Source organism: Sparus aurata, chromosome 13, assembly GCF_900880675.1.
Source record: "Sparus aurata chromosome 13, fSpaAur1.1, whole genome shotgun sequence".
Taxonomy (NCBI): Eukaryota; Metazoa; Chordata; class Actinopteri; order Spariformes; family Sparidae; genus Sparus; species Sparus aurata.
Genome location: NC_044199.1, coordinates 24,256,883 through 24,277,541, shown reverse-complemented (window position 1 = coordinate 24,277,541; position 20,659 = coordinate 24,256,883). Strand labels below are relative to the sequence as shown.

Genomic DNA, 20,659 nt, shown 5'->3' with positions numbered 1-20,659 from the left:
AGGCCATCTGTAGTCGTGTCTGGTGCTCCTGAATCCACTCATGAATATTTCCGCCAGCAGGCTCCTGAACTCTACCCAGCAGGAAATCGACTGGTAGCCTGGGTTCCTGGCCGAACATCAAAAAGAAGGGTGATTCACCGGTCGCCTGATGGGGAGTAGTGTTGTAACAATAGAGTACCTGTGGTAAGCAGGAACTCCAGTCTCTCTTCCGAGACACGGGCAGCATGCGCAACAAGTTGTGGAGGGTCCTATTAAAGCGCTCACACTGGCCATTGCCGGCTGGATGGTACGGGGTTGTGCGAGATTTCTCAATGTGGTACAGGCCGCAAAGCTGCTGGATGAGAGCACTCTCGAAATTCCGCCCCTGGTCTGAGTGTATGCGTGCTGGAACACCGAACTTATAGAACCACTCCACTACCAAGACCTGTGCCACAGTAGAGGCACATTGATTGCGTGTGGGAACTGCCAGGGTGTACTTGCTGAAAACATCTGTCATCACCAAGACGCTTTCCAGTCCGGTACTGGCAGGTTCCAACATAGTGTAATCAATGGCTAGTATTTCATTGGGTCGTGAAGCCATCAAATGTCCCATAAAGCTATGAGCACCGGGTTGAACATCCTTGGGCACCTGGCACCTCTCACAGGCCTGGCACCACTGTGCTACCTCAGAGGACATGCCTGGCCAGTAGCACCGTGGCCGCAGTAGCGCCAGCGTTCTCTCTCTCCCTTGATGGCCATGTTCCTGGTGAACCTGAGTCAGGACTTCCTCCTTTAAGGCAGCAGGCAACAGCAGCTGGAGCACTGGTTCGGCACCATCAGGACGGAAAACCTGGCGATAGAGGATTCCATTCCTCTCGACCAGGCGGTCCCAAGTTTTCGCTCCTCCTGGTTGGGCCGCTGCTTCCGCCTCAAAAACACCAACACTTGTTGGATAACAGGATCAGTCTGTTGGAGGGCAGCAATGTCAGCACCTGCATGATGAGGCAGGACTGTGATGGCAGTTTGAGTTGCTTCAGTCCTTCCTAACTGCAAGGCTTGTTGTAGTGGCGTAGGAAGTGACGTGCCAGGGACCATGGCTTCCATCTCTTGCACACCAGATGGATACTGACGGGATAGAGCATCGGCGTTCTGATTGCTCCTTCCTGATTGGTACTTCGACTCAAAGTCGAAGGATGCAAGTTGGGCTGCCCACCGTTGCTCAGTAGCGCCAAGCTTAGCGGATGTCAGGTGACTGAGTGGGTTGTTATCGGTATAGACGACACACTTCTGGCCAAGCAGGTACTCCCTGAATTTCTCCGTCATGGCCCACTTGAGCGCCAGGAACTCCAACTTCATGGAACTATAGTTCTGCATGTTGCGCTCAGTGGGCCTCAGACCACGGCTGGCATAAGCAATAGGCCGGACCTTGCCTTCTTGCTCCTGGGAAAGCACCGCCCCAAGGCCGCCGTAACTTGCGTCTACCTCCAGAACAAAGAGGCGTGAGAAGTCCGCGTAAGCGAGTACGGGTGCAGTGGTTAGCTTGGTCTTCAGCGCCTCAAAACTGCTACGGCACTCCTCCGTCCAGTTCCCAATAGCACACCGCGCCGCCTTTGTCCGGGATCGGGTACCTCCCAGCTCTGCCACCAGCCTATGTAGAGGGGCGGCCAACTTGGCAAAGCCCTCGACAAATCGACGATAATAGCTGGCGAACCCCAGGAAAGACCGCAGCTCAGAGATGGTAGTGGGAGGTCGCCAATTGGCTACCACTTCTATCTTACTTGGATCAGTGGAAACCCCCTTGTCTGAGATGACGTGGCCCAAGTAGCGCACCTCTCGCTGGAAAAACGCACATTTGGTGAGCTTTGCCGTAAGATTTTCCTGTTGTAGCCGACCTAGCACCACCTCAAACCTCTCAAGATGCTGTCCCACTGTGGAGGAAAAAATAACAATGTCATCGAGGTAAAGAAGCAGAGATTGGCATTGCTGGTCACCGAATATTCGCTGCATCAGTCTCTGAAATGTGCTGGGGGCGTTACAGAGCCTAAAAGGCATGCGGTTCCATTCAAATAACCCAAATGGCGTGCAGAAGGCTGTCTTGGCACGGTCTTCCTCTGTTACCGGGACCTGGTTATATCCACTGGCCAGGTCCATAGTGGAAAACCAGCGAGCGCCTGTCAGAGCATCCATGGATTCCTCGATACGGGGCAGAGGGAACGCATCTTTCCGTGTCTTGTTGTTCAGTTGCCGATAGTCTACACACATGCGTAGACTGCCATCCTTCTTTTTGACGAGCACAATGGGGGAAGAATAAGGGCTGCTACTCTCTCTGATTACCTGTGCCTCTAGCAGCTGGTTGATGTGTTCTTTTACAACCTCGTACTCCGATGGGGGTATACGCCTGTAGCGCTGCCTTACAGGGACCTGGTCTAGGAGAGGGATATCATGGGCCAGTAGGTTGGTGCACCCCAAATCCCCATCATGAACAGAAAAGACTGGCTGATACTTCCTAAGAAGGGACCTCACCTGGCCCTGCTCATCAGCAGGCAATGGAGACAGATCAATGGCCTCTATCTGATCCTGCATGGCATAAGCCACTGATTGGGAACTCACAGTGGCTATGTCAGAGGGTACCTCAGTGACTCCTGTGGGAAGGCTGACAACATTAACCCCATCCAACGTACCTACAATGGTGCGGGGGTAGAGCAACACATCGGTGGAACCAATATTGACAATAGGAATGTAGGCTGTGCCCCGTAGCACCTGAACTAGAGCAGGGGAAGCCAGCAGTCCAGCAGGTAAACCAGAATCTAAGGGCTCAAACAGCACTGTGCCATCGAAATACTGTTCAGAGCATGTGGCCTCCACTATCATCATTACCGCCTGGGATGCGACAAACCTTCCTGCCTCTGACTTTTGCCCTGCCCGCAGTGCCCTGACACTGCATGAAAAGTGGGATTTTCGGCCCCGTAAACGCCCGGAAATCTCCTTAATTTTCGGCAGTTAACGACAATTTACAGGCTGTGAACGTGGCGTTTGTCTGTGCCGAAAATTGTCGGAAACGAACCATGACCTCAGTGGAGCTCCCAGAGGTGCGAACGGCTCTAATTTGCATATGAATAGCAGCGAAACCACGCCTGGCCAGAGAATGTGTGGGCTGGCTTGAATATCCTCACTCAGTATTGGATGAAACCACTACTCATAAACAAGCAAAATCACTTGTGATTGGTCACCCTGGATCATTATAAATGTAAACCCCGGTGGGAATATATATATATTATGTTTATATATTTATATGATTTATTCATTCATTTATATTTATGATATCATCAATGACATGAATGAATTTACTGAGGAAAGGAACATATAACAGGAAGGAGTTGTTTATTCAAAGAAAGAGTTTTATTAGCACAAATACAAACACACAGCATGTACAAAGCATAATCTGCCCACACAACAAACAGGAAGCTCACAAGAGGCCCAAAATCCTACAGCACCGCGAAGTGTCTGTTTTTGCAGACGTCTGTGGTGCGTTGCCCTGTACTTCGGAATCGCCTCTCATGTGACTGCAGTGTGGCGCAGAGCTCGGTGAGCTCCCGGCTGCGAACGGACGGAGGTCGCACATTTCATCCAGACACCCGCCATCTTGTGCCGTCTTCCTCCTCAGACATCAGGTCCATGGCGGCGCACTTCCAAAGGTCCACTCAGCTAGCACTCTGTCTCGCTTACAGCAGCTGTAAAAACAATTAATAAAGACGATCAGTACTGCGCGATGCACTGCTTATGGATACAACACATCTATTATTTAACAGAATAATAGTCACATTGACCAAAAATGGATCCAATCTAATAAATCTTACCCTCTTTGTCCTCGATTGACTCCAAGCTGAACTCCTCACAGCGTCAGCCTGCGATGCAAGATCTGCTTGTTTGTTGTCCTGCGTACTGTCTCGTAATGTCTTACAGGCAGCTGGAAAACAATTAAAAAGACTGGTATGAATAAAGAAACGTAAGTCACAGTAAAATTAAACGAGGGAGAAAACAGTAACAGTTAACGTTACTTACACACAATGGCGTCATTATCAGCATCGTGTAAATCTGGACTTGCAGACATGGCTCCGAGCTAACAGGAGGTCGCGGCCTTGTTATGAGGCGAGGTTAGTCTGTGAAAACAAAATGCTTGCAGCGATAAACCTCCGTGTCCCTCTGCGGCAGCGAAGCTCCGTCCGTCGGCGACATTCTTCATGGCGACCCGGCAAAGCTCCTCCCGTCAGCGCAGACGTCTTCTCGACAATGGCCGGGCCACTAGCCTAGCTCCTGCTAGCTAGATTAGCTCCTGCTAGCTAGATTAGCTCCTGCTAGCTACCTTAGCCGAACTTGCTTCGTGTCCATTAAAACACAAACACTTCGATTGCGATGGAGAGTCCAACTCACACACTCACAGCATGTCGTCCGACAACATTTCACAGTCTGTTAGTGATAAAACACGACACTGACGACACACACAGTCCACTGTCAGCGGCTCGACGCCATTAACTCTCCGCTCCTTCTTCCTCGTTACTCACGCGCCGGTCAACCCGGAAGTGTAAAAAAGGTCATGAACTCTCACAGGCAATAAGACTTACTTTTTAACTGCTTTTAAAACATTCAGAACCCATGAAATTATAGAAATACTTTTTTTTTTTTACATTTTAATATCTTGGTTATCTCAAAATATTTCATGCAATTTTAACTTCTTAACAACTGGAGTTTTATCTTTAACTTGTTCCCAGGAGAGAGAGAGAGAGAAAAGAATAAATAATCTTTTTTACATAACATTGGCCATTGCTAATGACATACACAGTAATTAATCTAGCATACTTTCATTAAATAAATCCATTCAAGCTCAAATATAAGGGTTTATAATTAGGCTATACTGAGCCTCATCTATTTATAACAGAGATTTTCTTAAAATGAAGTTAACACCTTTTAGAACAAGGTCACCTGCCTGTCTGCAATGATTGGCTGTCAATCACCGAGTCAACATACGGGACCACAGAACTGGAGCAGAATATACTGCAGCCCCATTCTGCTACACAATGTGATATGACTAACTATACTGCTGCGCTAAAGCTCCAAGAGCCATCGTGCAGGGCCATTGGCCATGACCATAAGAGAGTGCAATATGACGGGCTGAGCTCAGGGGAGGTAGTCCAATAAAATATGGTATTTGAACATTAAGGTTCTTCCTGTGGTATGAGGTTATTAAGAGCCACCTTTGACATTGCTAACTCACAGGGGCTACTTGTGTGTGATGTTGCCATGCTGGAGCTGTGGGTTGATATATGGGGTAACTGGTGCTGATGTAACTGATAAGGTTGGGAAGGCAGAACAGGCTGATGAAAATGTAGGAACGTGTGGTTACACAGGCTGGGATAAATAAACATGGTATAGGCTTTTGGAAGCATTGGATGAAAGTCCATGAGTTGACTCCTAAGAAGCTAATGGTGCTCAGAAGGAGTTTAATGACTCTGCTGTGCATGAGCTGTCGTTACATGACCAGAATGCATATGGGTCAAGGGCATTTGGCTTTGATATGCATATAGAGGCAATTGACTAGAATTGGCTCATGACATTTGGCTATGGTATTTGTGGGCCATTGACTAAAATGCTCCGCGGCTAAATGTACTTGGCTGTCAGTTGTTTTGAATATGTATAGCTAGGCTAAAAGGCTCTTTACAAAACTGGGACTTGTTTAGAGGGACTGAGGACACAGTAGCAAGCCTCTAACATTCGCTCAGCCCATGCTTTCATATAGATGCCCTCAGTTTGCTCAGACTGCGGTCATGGACATCAGTAAGCTGCACCTACAATATAACACAAAGACATAGAAGAGGGACACACAAGGACAAGAAAAAAACAGGTAAATAGTGCTTCATCCCAAGATGAAGGCCTGGTTGTAGAGTTTTGTATGGCAATCTGAGATATAACAAGGTGGCCTCATCCCCTAATGCAGACTTGATAATTCTTCTGTACTCTCTGGTTTGGCTCTTGGATGCACATAAACTAAATCTGTCATAAAGGACCATGTGAAAAGACTGATTGATTAAGAAAATACAATCAATCAATCAATCAATCAATCAATCTGTCAATCAGTCAATCAATCAATCAGTCGCAGACACAGCAGTAATAACAGCTTTATTATTTGAGATAAGAAAATGAATACTAAAAGTATATTATTATAATAGTCATAGTGATGATGATAGAAGCCACAGCAGCAGAACCAACCACCATCCATGGGAACCTGTGAGACAAGAGAGCACAGAGACTCTGGGAGAGAAGCAAAGTCAGAAATATGAATTAACTTGACATGTGACGCAGATGAGATTTTCATTGCCGGATTATGTAGAACAAAGATGACTTGACCACAGTGCCTCTAAATGGTGTGCATATTTAAACACAATGGTCCAAGGACAGTTTAAGTAGAGACATTCTTGCAATGGGATCACACTTGCCACAATGTTCACATTCCCATCCATCATAATCACAGTTTCCTGAGTGTTGCATTGCTGTGATGCTATCGCATTAACAAATCTGTCCACAGGCAGAGAGACAATAATTCAGTACTGTACTTTTGGTACAGTTGTTGTCTCAAGGGCCAGGAATGTGGGCCAGAGGCATAAAGCAGGTGTAAAGCAGCCCATTCATCATTCAGTCATTTATTGAAACAGCTTTGGATGAGAGACATCTAACGTTTGAGTCCACATTTAATGTTCCTATTTTTTGAACAGTTGTAGTGATTACTTTAATCAAGTTTTTTTATGTAAAACTTCTCTTTTTTTTAGTGATTTAAGTGGTACGGGGAGACCCAGTCTTAATGGGTTTTGGGTGGGTAACTGCTCTAGAAGACATGCTGAGGAGTGTATAAGACTGGAGCTCTGCCTCCTGGTTTCATCGTCAGATTTCTAGATAAGAGAGCCGCTCCGTCCAAATTGGGATGAATGCTGCCTCTCCTAATCAGCCCAGGTTTTTCCCAGAAAGTCTGTCAGTTATCCACAAAGCCCACATAGTTTTTAGAAAACCAACCAAACCACCAATCTGACCATTTATGACATGTTTAGCCTCATGTTGTCATTTGACTGCTGGCTGTACGTTTCTGACTATAGAGCTTACATTAACCAGAGTTGGTTTCTGAGTGGGTAAGTCGCTGAGTTGGAGAAAACTTATTTGGAACGTGAACAGGCTGACGGTGAACCATGTGCTTTGTATTCGTACTATGTCTGCTTCCGACAGTTAGCCAGCCTCCCTGGACCAACCTATAGTAGCTCCACCTAGCCGTCCTGGGCTTGGGCAGAGCTTGTAGCTTAACAACTGTGGAGCTGGCAATAAAAGTCACTAAAAGAGATAAGGCTATAAGAATTTGAATCGAAGTTTATGTTATGATACATAATGAGTAAGTAGTCTCTGTGAGGCAGAAAGCAATTTAAGTGAACCTCTCACCAAAACGCAACCTAGGGTCTTTTTGTGAATGTACTCAAGTCAAAGTGTCAATCTCCGAATGCGACGTAACATCTTCCGGCAACAACTATCCATGCGGTATCTCAGGTGACTTTTCCGGCTTTTGATTTTAGTATTGTTTCTTATATGAGGCTACTCTTTCATCTTCAAGGTCAATATTGTTTTCGCTAACGACAAAACAACGAATTATCCGTGCATTTATATGGAACTAAGCTTTAGGAGCGTTCCACCTTAACTCTTCTCCCTGTTACGTCACATTCAAAGATCGACACTTATCGACTGGCAGGATGGCACTGAGTGGAACAACCAACTGGAAACGTGAGTTGTTCAAAAACATTCTTTTTAGTAAACTCTGTGCACAAAAACAATGTTCTCAATGCTTGTGTTCATGTGTAGAGACCCTGGTGGTACCACGAGCAAAGTTTCCTGTTGTGTCGAGCCTTCTTAGTGTTTAAAAAATAGCGATTTTGATGCTAACATAATATTTGCCTCTAGCACTCCATTGAAAATTATTTTTTATTTTCTTAAAGCAAAACTCTCGCCAAAATGCGACCAAAGCTTTATTTTTGTGAATGTATAAGAGTCAAACCTTAGTATAAAAGCATAATTACGACGAACGAGGCACTTTTAAGATTTACCGTATGTTCATTTTCGGGCAAGCTCATTTTCAAAGGAGTGCCGGGGCACTCTTACGATAGCATCAAAATCGCTATTTTTAAACCACAAAGAAGGCTTGCATAACATGAAACTTTGCTCGTAGTATCACCAGGGTCTTTACACATGAACATGAGCACTGAGAACATTGTTTGTGTACACAGAGTTTGCTAAAAAGAAAGTTTTTCTAACAACTCACCTTGGTAGTAGCTTGTTCCACTCCCAGTCATCCTGGCAGCCGAGAAGTATCAGTCCCCCTATTGTTTCTTATATGAGGCTCCTTTTTCAGCTTCAAGGTCAATATTGTTTTTCACTAACGACAAAACAATGAATTATCCTTGCATTTATATGGAAGTAAGCTTTAGGAGTGACCCACCTTAACTCTTGTCCAAGTTTCGTTGCATTCTGAGATCGATACTTCTCAGCTGCCAGGACGGCGGCTAGCAAGGAAACATCTGCTGACGTGAGTTGTCCAAAAATTCCCTTTTAGTACACAAACAATGTTCTCAATGCTCGTGTTCATGTGTAGAGACCCTGGTGATACTATGAGCAAAGTTTCATGTTGTGTCGAGCCTTCTTAATGTTTTAAAAATATGCTTTTACACGAAGGTTTGACTCATATACATTCACTAAAAAAGCCTAGGTTGCATTTTGGCGAGAGTTTTGCTTTAAAAGTGGCGCTTTCGTCGTAATTATGCTGTTAAATGAACGTTTGACTCGGGTACATTCACAAAAAGACCCTAGGTTGCATTTTGGCAAGAGTTTCACTTTAAACTGTGACAAAGCTGAGTTAATTTACCTTAGTTGACATTTCACATTATGATGTTGATAACCACTGATCAGTCTCCATGTCATTTTATCCCTTTCTCTCTCCTGGGATAGTCTATCAGTACAGCCCAGGATGACCACATCTATCAAAAGAGAGAGAGAGAGAGAGTGTGTGTGTGTGTGCGTGTGTGTGCGTGTGTGTGTGCGTGTGTGTGTGTGTGTGTGTGTGTGTGTGTGTGTGTGTGTGTGTGTGTGTGTTTGTCTTTGGGCGTGCGTGCTTCTGTATGTCCACTCCCCAACAGTGCATACATGTTTGAGACACCCGGTGCTGACAGGAGCAAAATGCCATGGCCTTTTGATGGATGCCTACCATTAACATGACGGGCTGCAGACATCACTCTTCAGTAGCCTGATTAAAACATACAGTGATGTGCAACATTCCTGCATCCAGGGGATAGAGGGCCTAGTATTTTCACTGGCATTATAGCAAAAGCCAGCAATACCAAAAGCCTGTGAAAGACTTATGTCAGAACCTGTTCTATGATAGTCCACAGGAGTCATTTTCTGGTTTTAAAGCAGTGCTTGCTGGCAACTGTAGTGTTTGGGGTACGTATGCTAATGTCTTCTTAATCGAAAAAGACTCAAACTGCAGTAAAGCTTCAAATGCTGAGCTTAATTTTAAAGTTACATTTAAAGTGGTATGTAGCTAGAGAGAATAAGGAGTGATGGTGATCTTTGAAGTGCACTGCCCTCCATAATCACAACCTGCTTATGCCACAAGGCCTTGAACAACATGTACATTACGACTATCTGATCAATAGTTGGTAATATACAGCACTGTAGTGGTTAAAAAAATATATACTATATACAGTGGTGGAAAAAAGTTTTCGGACACCCTTAAAATTTTACACAATCTCAAATATTATCATTAAATATTTGTGGAAAAATATTTTTTGTGTTTCAAAAGGTGCAGCTGCATTAGACAGACACAAACAAATACAAATTATATTTTTACTGTTTATTATTTACAAGAAAAACTAACAAAACTAAATTCTTGACAGTTTTAATATGTCAGTTCCTCAACATTGTCGGTATCAAAGTCAACAAATAACAGAGAATGTGTTCAAAACTGAACAAAAAATAAATAAACCATCACATTATCAAATTAATATTTAGTAGCCCTGCCATTAGCACGCAGTAGAGCTGTTATCCTGGCTGGCATGTTCCCCATGAGCCTTTCACACTGTTGAGGGGTAATCTTGTCCCATTCTTCTTGAATTAGTGCTTTTAAGTCATCTAAACACTTCGGTTTACACTTTGAAACAGACCTTTTGATAATCCACCACAGATTTTCAATGGGGCTCATGTCCGGGGATTGAGCTGGCCAGTCTAAGACCTGGATACTGTGCTCCTGCAGCCAAGTTCTACTGGTCCTGGATGCGTGGCAAGGGGCATTATCTTGTTGAAATATCCAGTTTTGACCTCGACGGAACAGTGCATGTGCAGATGGGAGCATGTGGGTTTCGAGAATGGCACAATACTTGGCAGAGTTCAGTGTGCCATCACAGACAGTGAGATGACCAACACCAGCAGCACTCATGCATCCCCAAACCATGATACTGCCCCCACCATGCTTGACAGTAGGTACTGTACATGCTTGAGATAATGCTTCGCCTGGCCTTCTGCGTACCCTCACATTAGCAGGAGGAAGATAAAGCTGGAAACTGGACTCATCTGACCACAGAATCTTCTTCCAATTCCTGGTTGTCCTGTTCTTGTGTGCTTGGGCCCAACGACGCCGGGCTAACCTTTGTCTCTCATTGATCAGGGGCTTCTTGACAGCCTTGTAGGACCTTAAGCCATGATCTAAAACTCAGCCACGTACAGTGCGGGTGGAACACTGGACACCGGTTTGGTTTGACCACTGCTGCTGAAGCTCCTGTGATGTCATTAGGCGGTTTTCCCTGCACATGCTATTCAGGGTGCGGTCATTTCTTGCTGAAGAAACCCTTGGACGCCCAGATCTTGGTCTGTCTTCAAAGCTGTTGGTTTGTCTGTATTTCTGCAGAGTGTATCCAACTGCTGAAGGACTGCATCTGCACTTCCTGGCTATCTGGCGGCAGCTGTACCCTTCCTGGCTGATAATCTGAATCTTCAGGCGTGTTTCCTGCGTTAGGTTCCTTGTCTTAGCCATTTTTGTCTCTGGAGAACTTTCAAATGTGCTGGCTTTATATAGACACTATGCACGGCAAAAAAAATTTGTGTCTTTTAATAAAAAGCATGACTTACATTAGTGGATCACTGGTACCAAAATTACCCAATACTCAAAATTTGTTATGTATTTTTATGGAACCAAGCAATTTTAAGTTTCCAATGGCTTTTTTAGGATTTGTTTAGTATTTTAGTTGTGACTGTACTGAAAGAAATTGCACTTGAAGACCTAAAAGTGATTCTTAATCCAATATTTCACAAATGCGTTCGGTGTCCAAAAACTTTTTTCCACCACTGTGTATATATATATATATATATATATATATATATATATATATATATATATATATATATATATATATATATATATATATATATATATATATATATATATATATATATATATATATATAGTGTACCATTAGCTTCACTAACTGTGGTTTACAAAGTTATTTTGTAAGCACCCAGTCTTGTCAGTCAGCCTGCATTGTAGCTTATTACAGTGGTCGAAACAGGCCTACATGAAACCAGATTGTCCCCCTTTTTATTTCATAGATTACAGCAACAAGCCATGGAGATGGGTGATAACATAACATAAAAATAAAAATGTGACGCAGAGCAGTGGTGCTAATGACAGGCAGAGGGAGAGTTGGGAGATTTTTTGCAGTTTCAATGGACTGCCAAATTGACAGGGTGTGTTTGGTAGATGAGTGTGGAGAGTGGGGCATATCATGTGTAGCAGTGCAGATCCAGTTACCTGCCTGGACTAGCTTGCAGGAGTCACTCCCTTTATGAGTTACCAATCATCATGCTCACATACTGTATATCCCACTGAGAAATAGGTAAAGTGTGATCAGGGGTACATCTATAAGGATCATTCAAGAAAGTTTTCATACATCGGTAGAAGTGAAATTTTCCTGCAAGTGTGGTCTCTACATGGGTGAAAATTATTTGTTTGTGTGGTTGACACGTGGAAGATTTCTGCTGATGATGTTGCAGCTGATAATCTCTGGTAGGCGTTGATCTGATCTGTTCTGATCTGATCTGACTCACTGATAAAAAAGTGACGACAAGTAACCATTCACAACATCAAACCATTTGTTTTTTTCTAGCTGTGTTTGTTTCTTTTTGGAGGGTGTCTGAAAAACCGATGGATGTCTATGCAGGTGGATATGTGCACATGCCCTGTAAATAACAGTGCTGAATTTAAAGTCTAAACATTTTGCAATGACAAGTTGTTGAGGCCACCACTACAACCCTGGTCTGCAGTCCCAGACTGGAAACTGATACTGGGGACTTTTTCCTTTCATCATGTTCAATTTGTGACATTACATTTAGGGAACAACATTATTTCAGAGAATCCTGTGACTTCTGGCTTTTAGCCTCAGGCCTGTTTGTTGTCACAGAGACATGCTGAATATCATATATGCAGCCATACAATTAAAACAATTTCCCTTTTATCTTGTACAGCATGCAGACAGCAGCATATCGCTGAGCTGGCAAAGAGTCAGATTGCTTTTAGTGTCAAACACTATCGTCTGTCACCTGTCACTGTGTGGCTCTGCGGGGGCTTCCACCTTTGGGACACACACACACACACACACACACACACACACACACACACTTGCACAAACCTGTGCATACACACAGAAAAATCTGCCTGCCTAATTAAATTTCTACTTCACTCTTAATCCTTTTTCCATCTCCTCTCCATGTCTTTACTTTACAGACTGGACTGCAGGCCAGTTTTACAGCTGGCTCAGTTTCAGTTAAAAGAGAATGACAGACAGATGTATGGATGGAGGGACAGACAGACAGACAGACAGAGCGGAACATCTGCAGTGGTCAAATGGATTATTGAATAATATTCCTTTTTTTTCATTAACACTGACACACCTTTTACTCCGAAGAACACCTTTTATTGAATTATTGAAAGCCTTTAGATTGATCTTAGATCCAAGTGACAAATGAATGCATTTCATGCATTGTTCAGGATGTGGCTGACCAAATTTACTGACGGAGGTTCACAGTAATAAAGAAGGGGTCAGGGGGCCAAGCAAGAAATGCTGAGACTTGGGAAAGGAGCAATTCATTGGCCCATAACTCACCACGGTGCCAAAGAGAGGGAGGAGGAAGGGGAAGAAAGATTGTAACAGGGATGGGGAGGCGAGAGGGTGGGAGGATGGCGGGGTCAAGCAGAAGTGAGGAGGACGAGGTTAACATGTTAAGGACAGGTTTGGCCACACATACTCTTATTCCCTACGTTTCCCAGTAAATTTTGGAGCCATTTGTCTTCAGTAGGAACCAGTGTGCTACACATGGTTGGTTTCTGTCTTTCCGGTTGGAGACATATAGGACTGCAACTAATTCTGAAAAGATAAAGCCCGGATTAAAATTGCTCCACTGTTCCCAAATGCCCATGGTAGGGAATCCACGGCACTTACAGACACACACCCATACACATGCCCTCATACACTCTTTTCTGACCCTCTTGGACTAAAACTCTAAACCAAAAGCCAGAAAAAAAATTTTTCCCAGGGTGGTCACCAGTGAGACACAAAATGATCTTTTCCCCAAAGAACATTTAAAGCTTACTGACCCTATTCTGTAACACAGATGCTTCAGTCTCATGTTTGTTCCATAGAGCACACTTCGTCATGTAGATGGGATTTCTCCCTCTCTCTTGCTTTTGTCTCGGTGCTTTCAATCCATTGTTTCCAAGTGAAAGAGAACAGCGCATATCCCTCTGAATCCTTTTTTTCATCTGGAAGATGGCACGTAGTTAATGGATGGAGTGTGATGGGAGCTCATGTACATCGAAGGGCCACTACTGCAGATTCATTTCTCTCTGTAGTTTTATTGCAAGACGAGACACTGACCGAAGATACCACAGGACAAGTGAATATAGTGAATATACAATGAATATGGGTTAGTTGACTAAATGTCAAGGTTATTAAGGGTTGTGTGCTGTGTTGGTGTATACAGTTTATACTGTATGTTCGTTCTAAGCAGTCTATAGTGTGAATGCATGAAAGGAAAAAAAATAGGGAAGGGGAAGAGACAGATAAAAAAAGCACATAACTAAACAAAATATACACTACTACCAATACTGAGATTATAATCGATAATACAGCTATGATTTTCAACACCACAACCTCTATCACTGCCCCAATAATAACAATCATGACAATGATGATGATGATGATGATGATGATCATCATCATCATCATCATCATCATCATCATCATCATTTTCTTCTTCATCTTCTTCTTATTGTTATGTTAGCAAACTATCCCTCACAGTCCCCTTCTTGTGCTACACTGACCTTATGAGTAAATTTTTTTTTCTTGTTGTGAAAGCTGACATCCTGATATAGTCTGGTTTTGCAAGGCTGTAATTGTCCTTCCATATAGGCAGTTCTGAGGAGACTTTTCATATCTTGCACAACATGTCCAGTGCACAATACAGTTTGTGGTACTTAGACTGTAAAACTGAATAAGTACTGGCATAAATGAATGGCTTTTACACCAGATACATACATGCATGCTGCAGGCAGTGTTTTATGATGAGTTGAATATACAGGGGCTTGTGCCTCCAGAGACAGAGAAGCCAGTCACTAGCCGTTTTTAGACAGAACACCAGGCTGCCAATTTGCCCGTCCTTTTGGCGGCTCGGTCCGCGGTTTCAGACAGAGGGCGGCAAATTTGGGGTCTGTTGTGGTCCGCCGATTTTCCGCCTCGGATGGTACACATATTTCCGCCTCGACTGCTATCTAAAAACGAGGCGGAAATGTGCCGGCCTCTGCATGAGGTGGGCGGAGGTGTCAATGACCTGCACTGTTGTGTGACCCACAGCCGGGGAGTTTTAAAATGAAGAAACAGCTGATCACAGCAGTCAGTCCATCATTTCACCCGCGGACATTAAGATGAACAGCTGGACAGCCGCTGAGATCCAGGAGATGCTAGCATCTCCTCGGTCTCTGTAGCTGTTTCGTTGTGTTAGCTTGTTGTTGTGTCAGAATGCTAGGGACGGTCGCTACTTTCAAATTAAAAGCTCCCCGCTAAGAACCCAGTTCTAAACTCCAATGGGGTGCAATGTAAAGCTCTTATTTTAAAGACAAATATGTTGTCACGGTTCACAGCCCAACTTCGAGCTTCACATCACGTCACATGTTTACACCTACCTCCGAGGCGGCTTTTGGAAAAGGAGGAATATTACGCCTCCATTTTAGAAAGACAGGCCGGCACATTGCCGCCCTTACCTTGGAGCAAATGTGCCGCCTTTTCTATCTAAAAAGGGCTACTGCTTACTCAAAGAAAATCAGTTTCATTTCTGCTATGATTGGTCGTTTTGCAAAAATAAACTACAGTCACGAAAACACCTTTTAAAGTCTGACTTGGTCTTCTTTTGTAACCACTTAGTTCTGCCCGAGCCTTTTAAGAGCATTTCATTATGAAGACAACCTCGTAAGAGCTGTGGACATGCTTACATGATTGCGAACTGTTTAGAAATAGCCATCCATTCAAAGGATCATTCATTCTCCATTATTATCATCAAGCCCGACTGCAGACACATCATGTCATACTATCATGTCACTGAAGGCGTCTCCGCCCACTGTCTTTCTGACCTCTTACCAAGGGCAAAGTCTTATTCGGTTGCGTGACAAGACAGTGACAAGGCTGTGACTAAGGCTGCTGCACCGATGGGAAAACAGCAGTGTTGATGATTGCAGTGATGATGGTGATGTCAGTGTGTTGCTGACATGTCATGACTGTCCTCATTAAAAGCCTCTGAATTCTAAGCAGACTTTACAGCTGGCTCTCCTGCCAGAGCACATAATAATACATTACTGAGGAGATGGATCGATTCAATGTTGTCAGCCACAGAATCACAGTGAAGTCCTTAGGAGAGGCTTGGTTTTGTTAAAGCAACATTATGTAACTTTTTTACCTTAAACTACCAGCTTCAAAGTCAGGTTAATGGTACAGTGTCCAGAGTGAATGTTGTCTCTGTCATTTGTTTCTGCTCTATTACAAGTTTTCAGCACATCAATCAATCTATACTTCCTTATTTGTATAGCACCTATTCACATCAAAAGTCATCCCATGATTCTTTCCAAATTGGGCAGGTCTGAACCATACTCCATACATACATAATTTATTTACAGAGTCCCAACATTTTCCCCATGAGCAAACATTTGACGACATTTTTTTTTTTTTACAAAAACTGCCTTTTAACAGGCCTAAACCACAAGCAGAACCACACAGCTGATTGACAACTATTTTCTCAAAAAAAGGTATAAAATGGTAAAGATATGGGCCTTAAATCAGCTAAAACTTCTGGATCAAGTGTCAGCTTTTTAAGAAGTGGTTCGATTACAACTTATTTAAAGGACTGTGGTTCATACCCTCTTAACAGGGACAGACTGATCGTATCGAGTAGAGAAGTGCAAACTAGAGTTAGAACTTAATAAAGTAACTGTTGTAGGAATACAACTATCAACTATGTTCTAAAACATAGGAATACAGCCTGGCTACAGTCATTAAAAGAAATCTGGGGTTTTACAGCTTTTTTGCCAGACCAAACGATATTCCTCCAGTTTGGTTAAATGCCATTTCCTTCTAAATTTTTGTGAAGTCTGCTTTAATATGTGAGTTTGGAGGTTGTACCATGGAGCTTATCTCCTATGCTTCTTCTGTGGATTTGAGACTGTATAGCTGCCGTCTACTCTGTTTTGATCCGTTAATTCTCTGACTTCTTAGTCTTTCTAAATTCCACTGGTACTTTACCAGCGATAACCTGAAGCTGCTGATTCTCGATCTTCACTCTCACTCTCTCTCCAGATAAGGATGTCATCGTTCATCTTGTAAAAATGCACATAGTTCGTTTGATCTTCTCCCTCCCTTTACTGTTGTTACTTCAAATATATTTGTCTCTGTAGTGAGTTTGTGATTATTTGGTAAAGATTTCTCTATCAACCATTTGTATATGGCTTAAAATAATCTCTTTATTTTTCTGAAAAATGCTTGGTTTTCACCGAACCCGTAGTAATATCGTATCATATCGATATTGAGATATCTGGCATGAATATCGAGATATGAAATTTTGTCCATATCGTTCAGCCCTGGTTTTGAGCCATTTATTACTGGCGCTGTCGTGTCTTTGGTCGGCAGGGATGAGCGTGTGCGGATTAGGCTGTTGCGGGACACTGGGGTGTGAAAAAGTCATTCATCTTGCAGTCAGTGTTGACTTTTTCCGTCTATGACGGAAACAGGGGATTACATTGTGATGCGTGGGATGGAGATGGGGCTGGTTCCTGTGCCACGGCATAATATGGTGCTTGACTGTGAGCCCCCCTGAGGGCCCATTTGTCACAGCTGGCTCTAGGCCATGACAAACAATAGAGACGCACCGTTTCAAAGGAATAACAAAAAGATGTTTATTTAAATCAATAGTAAGGATAAATCAGATAATACAATAACATGAGGTGGGAGAGTCATTATGATCAGTGGTGTAAGATGTGCATGCATGGTAAATATGGTGTGTGTGGATGTTGTGTGGTGCATAAAAGAAAACCAAAAGAACTAAGGCTTAAGGCTACCACGTCACCCGGCAGGCAGGCGTCTGTCTGCAAGGGAAAAGAGAGAGACACAATGAACGAGAACCTGCTTATATGGCAAACAAGATCACTGGCCCAGGTGTCCTCAGTTACTAGATTGCCAGGCTGGCCCAACCCCCTGCCAGCCAGCAACCCACTCCAGACCCCACTGTCAAAACAACAAAATAACCTCTGAAATACTATAACACGCATCAACAGTGCCGGTCAGAAAGAGCTGCAAACAGAATAAAACGTGGATACTTGAAATGCCACAAGCCCGTGTGTGGTAATTGTACGAGAGGGGAGGTAATCTATGGAGACTGTGTCCAGTAATCACAACGGCTCTTTTTTGTTTTAGATCAGCTCGTTTCCAGCTTTTTCGATTATTATTATCTTTTACATTTATATTATTAAGTGTTAAAATAAAAGGTTTCATAATCAAATAAGTTACTTTTAATTGTTAATTTTCGTGTTCTGAGTTTCTTCTATTAAAATCTTGTGTAAATGCAATAATTACGGTTTACTATGTGCGATGATGTGAATATTGATAAATGTATAATTAATCTGTAATGTACTAAAATGTACATTTTAGTGTTGTTTCGTTTTTTAAAAAAATATCATGACACAATGAATGCATTCATCACTCAATTGTGTATTTACATGAGAGATTATAGAGTTTAAAATCTAGCGGTCACAATGACTGTTTACGGCCGTTCTAGTGTTGGAATTCCAGCCCTTCTAGTGTTAAACAGATTTATTTCTTTGCGTGAGCAAAATACTTCCTGTTAATGAGGATCATCTCTCTCACCGCAAATGGTCCAGCGCGGTCTTTTTTTTCGTTTCCGATGTCTGATTTAAAGTGACGTTTAAGACATAGCGCCCCCATGCTTCAATGGTGAGGGAAAGAATTGCATGCAGGCCGGCATCTTTATTAAAGTGAAATAGTAATGCGCAAATCATACATTAAAAATAGCCAAATTTTACATATGATCCATGATTATGACAATACAAAAAAACAAAACAAAAAGTAAATGCATGGGAAAAAACAGCATTTTGCCAATATTTTAGAGACCCCCCCAAAATTTTACAAATCATGTTTTCAGGGGAGCTCATGTCTCATTAAGGGGGGCTGAGACACCCCTGGCTCCCCCGTAGTTTGCACTCTGCTTGCAGCAGAGACCACCACATGAGACGCTGATTCGGACACCGCAGTGAACCCAGAAACGTCAGAGGATTATGGTTGGTATAAACGACCAAGGGACCACCCCCAGTGCCGACATAAACTTCAAAATTTTGAAGTGCCCAAATCAGAGCCAGTGCTTCCATCTCAATTGTTGAATAATTACGCTGGTATGAGTTAAACTTTTTTAAGAAGTAACACACAGGTCTATCAACTCCATCTGTTTCTTGCAACAAAACTGCCCCTGCCCCCACCTGGCTGGCATCTACCTGAATCTTAAACGGCTTATCTAAGCACGGTGCAGCCAGGACCGGGGCAGAACACAACAGAGACTTCACGTTTTCAAATGCAGTTTGACAACGAGGGGACCACAGATACTTCGTCTTCCCCTTTAGCAAATCTGTCAGAGGCGCCACTACTGTGGAAAAGTTTCTACAAAAACTCTGGTAATAACTGGCCAACCCCAAGAAACGCATGAGCTCCTTCTTTGTACATAGGACAGGGTACTGCTCTACAGTTCTCACCTTAGCATCCACTGAACGTACATGGCCCTGTCCGACCACCCGGCCCAGGTACATCACCGTCGCTCTGGCAAAATCACACTTCGCCAAAATGACAGTGAGATGCGCCTCGGCCAGGTGGCCAAACAAAGCACAGATGTGCTGAACGTGAGTATCCCAGGTGTCACTAAAAATGACCACGTCATCCAGATAAACCGCACAACCTTCGAGACCCCCCACAACCAAACGTATAAGGCGCTGAAAGGTCACAAGCGTATTCCAAAGTCCAAAACTCATCACTGTATACTCATACAAACCAGAGGGCGTCATAAAGGCCGAAATTTCCCGAGTACGAGCAGAAAGAGGAACTTGCCGATGACCTTTCAACAGGTCGAATTTACTTACAAATTTGGCTGCACCGACCTGGTCAATGCAGTGCTCCATCCGAGGTAACGGATACGAAACTGGTTTTGTGGTTTTATTAACTTTCCGGCAGCCTGTGCAAAATCTGGGCGATTTATCAGATTTGTCAACCAACAAAGAAGGTGATGCCCAGCTAGATAATGACAGGACTGCAATATTGTCATCCAACATATATTTTACCTCGGACTCCATTACTCAACGTTTGTGTGGCGCACACCTATAAAAACGCTGCTTTATTGGTGTGCAGGCCCCAATGTCTATGTCGTGCTCTATGAGGGATATGTGCGATGGAGTGTCGCCGAACAGTGTTGGATAGCTCCTAATTAACTCTGCAAGCTTCAATAAATTTACATTACAGAGATGGGATTTTTTCCTCTACTGCGGAGTGGCAATGAAATAATTTTGCTCAGAAACTTGCCGCTCCACAGTGTAGGACCAAAACCTGATCCCCTGGACTTAACTGACGTTGCTCCGCCCGACGATCGTACTGACTTTTCATTTTAGACTGACCTTCATTCAAATTCTCATGTGCCTGCTCAACAGCTGTAAATAAGTGATGCCAAAAACCATTTACATAATCGATCAAATTTGTCGGTGGATCAACCTCAGCCAAATCATCCTGAAGAATCGCAAGCAGATCGCGAAGTGTATGACCAAAAACTAGATCGTTTGAACTGAATCCGGTGCTCTCCTGCATGACCTCCCGGGCTGACAACATCAGCCATGGCAGGCCCTCCCCCCAATCCCCCCCAAGCTCAACACAATAAGAGCGCAGCAGCGACGCCCCCTGGCTCTGTGCATGGTACGCTGATGCACGGTTGTGCTTTACCTTGAGCTGTTTATGGACCTGTG

At 43.5% G+C, this 20,659-nt stretch overlaps 1 protein-coding gene and 1 long non-coding RNA gene across 3 annotated transcripts in view; one reads left to right on the top strand and one right to left on the bottom strand.

Moving 5' to 3' along the window:
- clmpa (CXADR like membrane protein a) overlaps positions 1-20,659 on the top strand; it is a 190,376-nt gene that overhangs the window by 92,243 nt on the left and 77,474 nt on the right. The window lies entirely within an intron of this gene.
- LOC115594454 (uncharacterized) overlaps positions 17,477-20,659 on the bottom strand; it is a 38,622-nt gene continuing 35,439 nt past the window's right edge. Inside the window, exon 4 of the long non-coding RNA XR_003986490.1 lies at positions 17,477-17,734. This is a non-coding gene — a long non-coding RNA (uncharacterized LOC115594454). The remainder of the gene's footprint in view (positions 17,735-20,659) is intronic.